This window comes from Lithobates pipiens, unplaced genomic scaffold (genome assembly GCF_037356315.1).
Source record: "Lithobates pipiens isolate NorthernLeopardFrog02 unplaced genomic scaffold, aLitPip1_a1.2 Scaffold_18, whole genome shotgun sequence".
NCBI classification, from domain to species: domain Eukaryota; kingdom Metazoa; phylum Chordata; class Amphibia; order Anura; family Ranidae; genus Lithobates; species Lithobates pipiens.
This window is the reverse complement of record NW_027507758.1, coordinates 403296112-403308451: the sequence shown is the minus strand read 5'-3', so window position 1 is coordinate 403308451 and position 12340 is coordinate 403296112. Positions and strand designations below refer to the sequence as shown.

The 12340-nt window shown below is 38.4% G+C and overlaps 1 long non-coding RNA gene across 2 annotated transcripts in view; it reads left to right on the top strand.

The window, feature by feature from the left end:
• Positions 1 to 12340, top strand: part of LOC143988382 (uncharacterized) — a 949733-nt gene that overhangs the window by 430102 nt on the left and 507291 nt on the right. For both annotated transcript variants that reach the window (XR_013276841.1, XR_013276842.1), the window contains exon 3: positions 2161 to 2267. This is a non-coding gene — a long non-coding RNA (uncharacterized LOC143988382). The remainder of the gene's footprint in view (positions 1 to 2160; positions 2268 to 12340) is intronic.

The window sequence follows — 12340 nt, the reverse complement described above, 5'->3', positions numbered from 1 at the left end:
AATAAAGAAAAGAAAGCCAAAAAAATAAGTCACATATTGCCCAGCATCAGTTTAATAGAGCCTGTGGAGATAAAGATGTTTTTTGGTAAAACCCCAAAGCAAAAATTGAATTTACTGAAACTTTTTCAAACTTTTTCCCCCTTTTTTTTTCACCTTGTAATCCTGTGAATAACATACCTCCTAATAACATTGCTCACTCACCCATCTGTATTAGGACAATAGAAACAAGACAGAACCACACAACCCCTCCTTTTCCTAGTGTCCATAACATAAAGGTGTGTAATTCTGTAGTTCCCAGAGTTAACAATGGGAAAAATGTATAAAATTTTTTTTTGAATTATGGTTTGTCAAACAGAAAAAAGGGACCAAATAAGAGAAGTTGATTGTTCATTTTCAGATACACTTTCAATGTGAACACATTTTTTTTTTACTTTTAAAAGAAGAAAAGCAAAAGTGTTTGCTTTATTGAATATGCAACATGGCGCACCAGAAATGTTCTTAAAGTGGAAGTAAACTCTCCTATCGTTTTCAGCCAAGGAAGCTGCCATCTTTGCCTCTGTTTAATCTTCAACTGCTATGGTGCTGCACATGTGATTCGTTATGACACCAGCCATTGGATGGTTTGATAGTTTGGCTAAGAGCACAGCCAATGTGCAGTTAACATTCCCGGCATGCCTTTTTTTTTAGATTATTTACAAAATAATAAATCAAGTTAAACTTTAATGTCACTGCTTGCTTTTGAAATAGTACTGGGATACTCTGGACTGTGATGTTTGTTTCCTAGATGTTTCGAGTCTTCTTTCTCTGCCTTATATTGCTCTTTTTTCCTTTTTGTTTATGTATTCTGTATGCAATGCAAACGTGAGCTGTTCTGCTGGATTGAATAATAATAAAACTCTTTGTAAAAAAATTGTACTGTCATCCTTATCCTTCCTCTGCTACCTGATTAATCACTTAAGTGGGAAAGGTATGTGCATATTAGGAACCTTGGGACTAAATACTATTGGAGGTAGCTGGAGAGGGGTGACCACCATTCATCCAAAAATGGGAAAAGGAATTGGGAACACGGGTGAGTGATGTACAATAAAAAAAAAAAAAAAATGAAATTAGTCTTTTGTTTGGCCATAGACACAAATACTATAGAAATTAACTATAAATGTCTATCTAGATGTATTTAATCCCGGATATAGCTCATAAATTCCAAATAGAAAAAATCTCCCTATTGCTGGTGGGGATGTGACTCAACTGGGAATATGGCACATGTATGGTGGGATTTTCTTAAAATGAAAAAAAATTTGAAGTAGGTGCTTACCCTGATAAAGGAGATTACGAAGATTAAACTCCCCGAAGACCCAAGGGTATGTTTTCTTCATGGAATGGAGATGCCAATAAAACGTTATAAAAATTCTCTAATACCACGCTTGATAAACGCTGCTAAAAGCTTAATTCCACTCTACTCTCAGAAACTAGAGAGTCCAACAATAGGAGAATGGCTGAAGAAAGTTGAATATACATGTAAAATGGAACTGCTTCAAATTAGTGACTGGGATGAGAGTGGATTAAGTGTGGAACTATGGGAAAGCTGGACAGAACTTAAAAAGAAGAAGAAGTATGCAGAGATGTTGGTTGTGGGAGGATCAGGGCCCGATTGAATGAGTAAGAAGGAAGAAATATAAGCTCAAGAAGGATTGTTGAGGAGGTTGGGGGGCATGAGGGATGGGGAGGGAGCGGTAGGGATAATTAACTAACAATTGCTGAAATTTGGAAAATTTTATTTGTTTTATACTGTGTTTTCTGTTGTATGGAATTGTTGAAAAATGAATAAATATTATAAAAAATAAAATAAAATAAAATAAAAAAGCAGCTATGCATTGCATAGTCCTATTCCACACCCTAACAAAAAAAAAAAGATGGAACCTTGGGACTTTACTGGCTCCATTCCTATATCTTGACACTCACTAAGCAGTGAAACCAAGGATGACCAAGGATGACAATACAAGTAGTATTACTTTCAAACACAACCCACTGGAAAGTTCCCCCTAAGCAGAACTTGCAAAGATCAATTGCAAGGAATGGTTGTAAATTCTGTTGCACTATAGGTAAATTGCCTTGTGTTTACTCATATTGAAAATAAAATCTCCAAATGCGCTTCTCTTTCAGATATCGTACCAAAGTACTTAAAAGACAGCAACTTCCCATTTCTTCACGTGGGAACAGAGTGGAGAAATGTCTCCCCCATTTTGAATGGAAAAGATGGCTGCTGCCAGGTCAGTCTAGGTTGGCAATTTCTGGTACTGTGTACTTTATTACACGTTGGGAAGTTACTGAATAAGATCATTCAGCTGTCAAAAAATAACATTTAGCAGTGTAACTTTTAAGCAGATATTGGTAAAATCTTTTGTGCATACTAAGTACTCATAATAGCATGCTACATAATCCTAAATGTATGTAAATAGAACAGAAAAAGGGGGTTCAGTGCCTATTAAGCATGACAAGGTACTTAGCAAAATGTATTTCCCATGTAGAATCTCTCATTGTAACACTGAGCATGCTTCGTAAAAAAAAAATTCTATGCCAATGGTGACTAAACCTGAACAAAGACTTTTTTTATGTAATTATTCATGGCCTTATTAGTTTCCTTGTGCAAGAATGAAAGATACAGATGGCCTTGAAGGGTATCCCATGAAAGAAGAAAATCCACTTCTGCATCCTGAGCATTGCTCATGCATAATTGGGCACAAGTTGAAAAAGAACTGTGAATTTTATTTGCAACAAAAGCATACCATTACATCTGTGGAGCCCATGAAAGGGTAGGCTAAGACCATAAACCTCTGAAATTTATCCTGTTAAAGATGAATTTTGAGGTATGGCTATTTTTGCATAGTTACATTGGTCCAGCCTGGACCAATACAATTATGCATTTGTCATACCTGGCTGATCCCAGTGAAAGTCAGAAATCAAAGCAAAGTTTTCTTAGATTGAACATATTTCTCCACAATGCCACCTTGTCTAATCAGAGAACACCTTGCATTCATTGAGAACATGCAAAGTATTGTCAGAATGATGACTGTGTTGAATGAGTGATCTACTGTGTTGACTAAGTTGCAGGGTGGCAGCCTAGGGGTGCCTACTACAGTGTTTTCCTGCTTCCACAGGGATCAGCCAGGAATGACACAAGCAGTTAAACTCATAAGTTTACATACCCTGGCAGAATTTATGATTTTTTGGGCATTTTTCAGAGAATATGAATGATAATACAAAAATATTTATTTCACTCATGGTTAAGGTTTAGCTGAAGCCATTTATTATCAATCAACTGTGTTTACTCTTTTAAAATCATAATGGCAACAGAAACTACCCAAATGATGCTGATCAAAAGTTTGCATACCCTGGTGATTTTGTTGGCACAAAGAGGTTTGAATGGCTATTAAATGTAACCATCCTCACCTCTGATCTGTTTGCTTGTAATTAGTGTGTGTGTGCATAAAAGGTCAGTGAGTTTCTGGACTCCTGACAGACGCTTGCATCTTTCATCCAGTGCTGCACTGACATTTCTGGATTCTGAGTCATAGGGAAAGCAAAATAATTGTCAAAGGATCTGCGGGAAAAGGTAGTTGAACTGTATAAAACAGGAAAGGGATATAAAAAGAATCAAGAAGTGGAAAATAAGTGGTTCTGTTGAAACCAAACCATGGTCAGGTAGACCAACTAAAATTTCAGCCACAACTGCCAGGAAAATAGTTCGGGTTGCAAAGAAAAACCCACAAATAACTTCAGGTGAAATACAAGACTCTCTGAAAACATGTGGTGTGGCTGTTTCAAGATGTACAATAAGAAGGCACTTAAAGAAAGATGGGCTGCATGGTCGAGTCTCCAGAAGAAAGCCATTACTACACAAATGCCACAAGGTATTCTGCTTAAAATATGCCAAACAGCACAGAGACAAGCCTCAAACCTTCTGGCACAAAATTATTTGGAGTGATGAGATCAAAATTGAGTTTTTTTAGCCACAATCTTAAACACTACATTTGGAGAGGAGTCAACAAGGCCTATGATGAAAGGTATACCATTCCTACTGTGAAACACGGAGGTGGACCGCTGATGTTTTGGGGATGTGTGAGCTACGAAGGCACAGGAAATTTGATCAAAATTGATGGCAAGATGAATGTGAAATGAGTTTGTTATCAAAAATTTTGGAGAAACATTTGCATTCATCAGCCAGGAAGCTGCACATGGTACGTACTTGAACATTCCAACATGACAATGATCCAAAACACAAGGCCAAGTTGACCTGTCAATGGCTAGAGCAGAATAAAGTGAAGGTTCTGGAGTGGTCATCTCAGTCTCCTGACCTCAATATCATTGAGCCATCCTGGGGAGATCTCAAACTTGCAGTTCATGTAAGACAGCCCAAGTATTTACAGGAACTGGAGGCCTTTTGGCAATAGGAATGGGCAGCTTTACCATCTGACAAGATAAAGCGCCTCATCTACAAATACCACAAAAGACTTCAAGCTGTCATTGATGTTAAAGGGAACAATACACGGTATTAAGAACTGTAAACTTTTGATCAGGGTCATTTGGGTAGTTTCTGTTGGGATTATGATTTAAAGAAGAGTAAACACAGTTGATTGATGATAAATGGCTTCAGCCAAACACTAACTATGAGTGAAAGAAAAGTTTGTTTTATCATTTATATTCTCTGAAAAATGGCCAAGAAATCATAAATTCTGACAGGCTTGTAAACTTATGAGCACAACTGTATATAATTTACAATTGTCCAAGCAGGACTAATGTAACTATGCAAAATGGTCATACCAGGAACCCAATCTTAAGAAAAATTAGGATGCAAAACAAAATTTGACTGTAACAAAACTAATAACCATTTTAAGCACTCTCCCGAGACTTTATAATACAAAAAGCAAGAATGTTCAGGAAGTTTATGATGAGAAATGTAGACTATACAAGCTATCATGTAATCCTGAAATGTCATAAATATTAAAGCCTTGTACATATTGCATGAATGGCTTTTAAACTTATACTGCAAAGCAGCATATTCCCAAAGTAGTTAAAAAGATTGCGAGTGCCAATGAGCTTTTTGAAGCCTTTAATTATGACCTAGACCAGTGTTGGCGAACCTTGGCACCCTAGATGTTTTGGAACTACATTTCCCATGATGCTCCACTACACTGCAGAGTGCATGAGCTTCATGGGAAATGTAGTTGCAAAACATCTGGGGTGCCAAAGCTTGCCATCACTGATCTAGACCAAGACAATCTTATCCCTCAAACAATATGAGACACGTCAGTTGTAAATAATATAACAATATAGGCAACATGCAGCTGTTCCATTGCACAAGCCCACTTTTCCCCACTTCTGTTCCTAGACCCAGCCCCCTGATGACAAAACCAGTGTGATCCAGAAAACAGTAGTGAGAATGGGCAGGACATTGCTTTTAAACTTCCTACAGGCTCTAAGAAAAGAAAGTATGTGCAGTCATGCATGCAGAAGTTCTCTGCTGCTTCTATTTAGGAATTATAAGCCTAAGGTACATTTTTCACAAACCACTTTATCACATTAAACTATGCTAATATGTCCTAGTTAGATAACCAAACTTTATATTTTAAGTACAAGTCCACTTTAAAATATAGATTTCAAGAACCCTTATCTTAGTATTTGAATACACATCAAAACGGGAGCATGTAAAATTAGCATTTAGCAGACTTCAGCAGTCAATATATAATCTTCATCACCTGCGCTACTAAAAGGTTCATCTATTCTAATGGAAAGCAATACATTTCTATGTGAATTTCTGTACTTAACAGAGACCGCAAAATAAGTAGTCAGTAGACTTTTCCACCTTGACGACAAATTTAGATTTTATCTGATCTAGGTGTTTCAACTTTAAGGTTATCTAGGTACCCCTACTCTACCTGATTATCATCATCTGTCTTTCCTGTCCACAGTGTTTGCCAACACTTCACATCATAATAACCTACCTTCACCTGCCTTTTAGTCTTTGTCATTTCTGCTCAAAATCTACTTTTCTGCAGTTTCAAAATGAATATAATGCCATTAATGTATTATGTATTGTTCTGTGTTAATGTTGCATTATTTTACATACTTTAGTTTTTCTGTCTTTTTAAGGCTACCTGTTCTTTAGATATTGCAAGGCAGGTCAGTACAAATATCAACAAAATAATTTCATATATTGCTTTTTGGTATGGCAAGGTAGTATACATAAATAAATAAAAAAGCAATATGCAACATGAAATAACCTTGGGTATTCAGTTAGAATTCACTTTACCAATGCTAGACCACCTTGTTTATTATACTGTTTTACTGGATAAACTGGATAGAATATTTACCAACATTGTGTGGACAACTATGTCTAAAATCTCTCTAAAGCTCAATGCTGGCAATAGATGGATATTTGACATACTGTGGACTTTTCCTTTACAAGCTGATAAGTTTTGATTTACAAGTTTTATTCTATAACTGCCCTGTCTTAAAATAACACATATGTCAGAAAAATAGACCTTTTCAATCTATTATACACATTTAATTCCAACTATGAAAAAGCCTACAAATGTGTATTTAGCCTTTAAAGGATTTTCCTTTCCTTGAGGCTATTCAAGCTTATTTTCCTCCTTTTTTTAAATTTCCCTGCATGGCGCTACTCCCCCGCCCCCATAGCACACATTTGAAGGTATGTGTTCCACAGCACTTTGTGGAATCTCATAGACTTTAGATTCCAGTACAGATAAAAGCCAATTAAAAAACCTACAAAACAGGCACATTGCTAAGCAGACAAGATCTTAAGATTATCAGGAGGCACTTTCAGTGTCTCTGATCTACTGCAGCCCTCATCTGTAAAGGAGGATGATAGAGTGAGAGGTTTGCGTACCTTTCCTCTCATTAAATGGTCTTGCTGTGCCGCTCTGAACACCTGCACTATTACGCTCCTTTCTTGGATTGCTTTTAATAAGAAAAAATTAACAAAGTAAAATTTGTTGACAGTTGTGCACAGTCTCCTCAGCGGGCGCTCTCCCTCTCTGCTGTCACGGTCCTCATGCTCATTTCTGCAGGTGCTAAATACACGCTGACAAGAACATATGTTACTAATCTTAACCTCTTCACTGCCAGATGGGCCCTCTCACTATAAAGGCTTCCTTTGTTAAGTGCCTGACAAATGCACATTAAGATAATCCTAATTCACGCTAAGTGTGTATTTATTATGTTTGCTAATTACTTTTTTTTTCACGGCTGGCATAGCGTGCAAATGGTTTAAAAAATGACTTTGTTTACTAATAGAAAAATATGAACATGCTACATGTGAGATATGGTTTTAAATGTGTTATTCTATTTTAATAAACTTGGGTCCCCGATTTAGAAGCACATTTTTGTTGTGGCACCAGATGTGTCAAAATATGGCAGCCTCCTTTATTTCACCGTCTGCCACTTGTAAAGCAAAGCAAATGCAAGCTTTCCTTTATTACACTGAAATAATATCTTGAAGGGTAAATCTATTTTGTGAACACAATTCCTCCACAGAGCACCTAGTTGTATACATGATACTTTTTAACACACACAAGATTATTTTCTTTCTTTGAATTTATAACAGACATATACAGATATTTTGTCAGCTTCACCTGATTTGGGCTCAATCTCTAGATGCCCAGTATACATAAATGGCCCATTCTGTGCAAAGTTACCATTTGGCACCCTGGTAAAAGAGTTTAAAAAGAAGACATGATTAAGGAATAATTCTAGCTTAATAATGTATAGCTTATAGAAACATATTTTTGGAGAGATAACCCCTAATTTTCAAATATCTTCCCAGTTTGTTATTTTTAAAGATGTCTGGTACATATTCACACACAGGAGTAATTTTGTTGAAGCAACTCTTTCACTATCATTTCAAACTAAGACTACCCTGGAAAAGAAAAAAAGATAAATACCTTTCCGGCGGGCAGTGTTTTGAAACTTTGCTGTATTGTATATTTATGGCCACTACTGATATAAGCCACTTCTGATTGTGTTGAATATCTTGTCCCCTGCTGTGTGCTGTATGGATGTAGGAGCCAACAGGAAGAGCCAAAAATGTGTAGCGGGGACCAGGCATTCGATACACCTAGCAGTGGAGATGGAGATTAGTAATACAAACATTTTAAGACACTCCCTACTCGAAAGGTCAGTATTCATCTTCCAACTTTACAGGGTTGTTTCAGATAGATTTTCTGTAGTTAGCAACAGTTGAGCATTAAAACATTAAAAACAAATTATCTAATGAAACAGTAAAATATGAAGAAAATTTCCTATTTATTCCTTACTTTCCAGCCTCTCTGCTCCTCCCCTGATTGTCATCCAGTTTAAGGGTGGTACTAACATTTTACCATAGGTGCTACTGCTCCCTGCACAGCAGGTGTACCTGGGGGAGGGTCGTGTCAGCTAGTTGGCTTCCACCCAGTTCTCTTGTTTCACTCCCTTTGTCTTTTTATTAATCAATAGGACATGGGTGGCCAAGCAACACTATGCCATTGGCCGCTTTGATGTAGGAGACTGGGCCACATGCTGTCATTGGTTGTGAAGGGGTGGCGGACTGCACCATGGAAATGCTGTCCTGCCTGGTCATCTGAATCTTACCAACCAAGGATGTTTTGCAAACTGGAGTGGAATAGTAAAGAGATGCATGCTCTTCCCCTGAATATCTAGCAATGGCTCTTGTCTCATGGAAGTGCCTGGTTCCTGAGACTAGCACTCTGGCTTGACAGTGGTGAGGGAGGGGGGTATGCTGTCGACCTTGCTATCTCAGCAAAAACACAACATAGGAAGACGGGGTGAAGCGATACATGTACTTTCTCACCAGAGGGACAGGAGCAACAAATAAAATGTTTGGTGAGAGTTTTTTCTTTTAAATGCAGCTTAACCACTTCAGGACCGCCGTATTGCCATTGTACGTCAGCACAATGGCACAGGCAGGCAGAATCACGTACATCTACGTGATTGCCTTCCAGCGGGTGGGGGGTCCCATCGGACCCCCTCCCGCTGGTTACGGCGGTCCGATTCGGTCCAGGAGCGCTCCGTGATGAGGGGATGGCCGTTCGTTTTCGGCCACCCCCTCTGGATCGCTCCTGGCCAATGAGAAGCTTCCTCCCCTGTGTATTGTTTACACAGGAAGGAGGAAGTGATGTCATTCTCCTCGGGGCGGTCTTTTTGACCGGACTACGAGGAGAAGAGTAAAAGTAAGTCTGCACGAACACTACACTGACATGTAGGTACACACAGGCACACAAACCCCCCCCGATCCCCCCCCGATCGCCCCCCGATCCCCCCCCCCGCCCCCCCTCCCCCCCCAGTCACAGTGTCACTGATTGCATTGATCATTTCTTTACTGATCAATGCATTCAGTGTCAGTTGTGACAGTAAAAACTGTCAGGACAGTTAGTGTTAGGTCCAGGGTAGCCCCCTATCACCCCCCAATAAAGATTTAACCCCCTGATTGCCCCTAGAGTTAACCCTTTCACCCCCTTTTGCCAGTGTCACTAAGCGATCATTTTTCTGATCGCTGCATGTGTCGCTAGTGTCGCTAGGTAGCTAGTTATTTTTTTAGGTTCACCGCCAGGTTTTTATATCGCTAGGTACCCCGATATACTACCCAATAATGTTTTTAACCCCCTGATTGCCGCTAGTTAACCCTTTCACCCCCTTTTGCCAGTGTCACTAAGCGATCGTTTTTCTGATCGCTGCATTAGTGTCGCTACAGTCGCTAGGTAGCTAGTTATTTTTTTAGGTTCACCGCCAGGTTTTTATAGCGCTAGGTACCCCGATATACTACCCAATAATGTTTTTAACCCCCTGATTGCCGCTAGTTAACCCTTTCACCCCCTTTTGCCAGTGTCACTAAGCGATCATTTTTCTGATCGCTGCATGTGTCGCTAGGTAGCTAGTTATTTTTTTAGGTTCACCGCCAGGTTTTTATATCGCTAGGTACCCCGATATACTACCCAATAATGTTTTTAACCCCCTGATTGCCGCTAGTTAACCCTTTCACCCCCTTTTGCCAGTGTCACTAAGCGATCGTTTTTCTGATCGCTGCATTAGTGTCGCTACAGTCGCTAGGTAGCTAGTTATTTTTTTAGGTTCACCGCCAGGTTTTTATAGCGCTAGGTACCCCGATATACTACCCAATAATGGTTTTAACCCCCTGATTTCCGCTAGTTAACCCTTTCACCCCCTTTTGCCAGTGTCACTAAGCGATAATTTTTCTGAACGCTGCATCAGTGTCGCTAGTGTCGCTAGGTAGCTAGTTAACTAGGCTCCCAAAAAGTCCCCCACATGTGGTATCCCCGTACTCGGGAGAAGCAGCAGAATTTATTTTGGGGTGTAATTTGACTTCTGCCCATAGCATGTGTGAGCAATATATCATTTAGTGACAACTTTGTGCAAAAAAAAAAAAGTTTGTAATATTCCCGCAACTTTTGGCAAAATATAAAATATTCCATGGACTCAACATGCCTCTCAGTAAATAGCTTGGGGTGTCTACTTTCCAAAATGGGGTCATTTGGGGGGGTTTTGTGCTATTTTGGCATTTTATGGCCTTCGAAACTGTGATAGGTAGTGAGGAGTTAAATCAAAAATTTGCACCCTTAGAAATCCTGAAGGTGGTGATTGGTTTTCGGGGTGCCGTGCGCGACTAGACTCCCAAAAAGTCCCACACATGTGGTATCCCCGTACTCGGGAGAAGCAGCAGAATGTATTTTGGGGTGTCATTTCACATATAACCATGGCATGTGTGAGCAATATATCATTTAGTGACAACTTTTTGTAAAAAAAAATTTTTTTTTTTTTTTTGTCATTATTCAATCCCTTAGGACAAAAAAAAAAATATTCAATGGGCTCAACATACCCATCAGCAATTTCCTTGGGGTGTCTACTTTCCAAAATGGGGTCATTTGGGGGGGATTTGTACTGCCCTGCCATTTTAGCACCTCAAGAAATGAGATCGGCAGTCATAAATTAAAAGCTGTGTAAATTCCAGAAAATGTACTCTAGTTTGTAGACGCTATAACTTTTGCGCAAACCAAAAAATATACGCTTATTGACATTTTTTTTACTAAAGACATGTGGCTGAATAAATTTTGCCCTCAATGTATGACTAAAATTTAGTTTATTCGATTTTTCTTATAACAAAAAGAAGAAAATATCTTTTTTTTTCAAAATTTTCGCTCTTTTTTCATTTATATCGCAAAAAAAAAAAATCGCAGAGGCAATCAAATACCATCAAAAGAAAGCTCTATTTGTGGGAAGAAAAGGACGCAAATTTCGTTTGGGTGCAATATTGCATGACCGCGCAATTACCAGTTAAAGCAGCGCAGTGCGAAATTGCAAAAAGACCTCTGGTCCTTAAGGTGTTTATTGGTCCGGAACTGAAGTGGTTAATGATCTTAGAATGCTAGTCGCCCTATAATATTTCATTAAATAATCATCTCTCCATATCATTACATTTAAAATATCTGTTTTTGTTTAAGCAAGTTCATTTGAAACAATGTTAGCTTCAATTCCTTAACTGAACATAACAGACCTAAAGTAGACCTTGTATCATAAAGTGTATGCTCAAAAGAAGAGGCCTGAGAAATGGCTGACTTGTTGGAGATGGGGCAAGTTTTTGGGTAGCCATGGCTGATGATTGCTAAATAGACATCACTTAGGCTGAAGCATTCAGTAGGACACTGATTTCAACCATATTGTTTGGTGGTATAATACATGCCAGTGAGTTACAGTTGATCAATTGCTCATTACCAGATCACCACAACTGTTTTGAACTATTTGCATTTTATTTGTGTTTTTCCTTTACTAGGTGAATTATATAATTACATATCACATCAGTTTTGTAATAATACATTTACATTCAAGTACTTAGGTTATTTACCCATTACCCAGTATCCATCAATCATCAAGAAAGTAAATTCTCAACTGACCACACAGGTTATCTTATCCTCTATTAAAAATAGTAGAGTTTAATATGCTAGTCCACCGGTGATGTAAATGATTTTACGGTTCCTCATTCCTTATTTTAGCAGATAACCAATGTATGTATAATAGATAAATCTTTTCTTTATAATTGTCATAAAAGCCTTTTTTTTGTTAAAACGTGAGACCTGCAACTGTCCAAAAGGGTAGCAAATATGACCCACTGACAATGGATTTAAACTGCACTTCTGAGCAAATATACTAAGGCCAACATACTACTGAGAATGGGATAAGGCTGCAACTTGTAAAGCAAAGTCAGTAGTAGGAACATGACAAATGATACAGTCCAGTTTATAATGCCTGCATG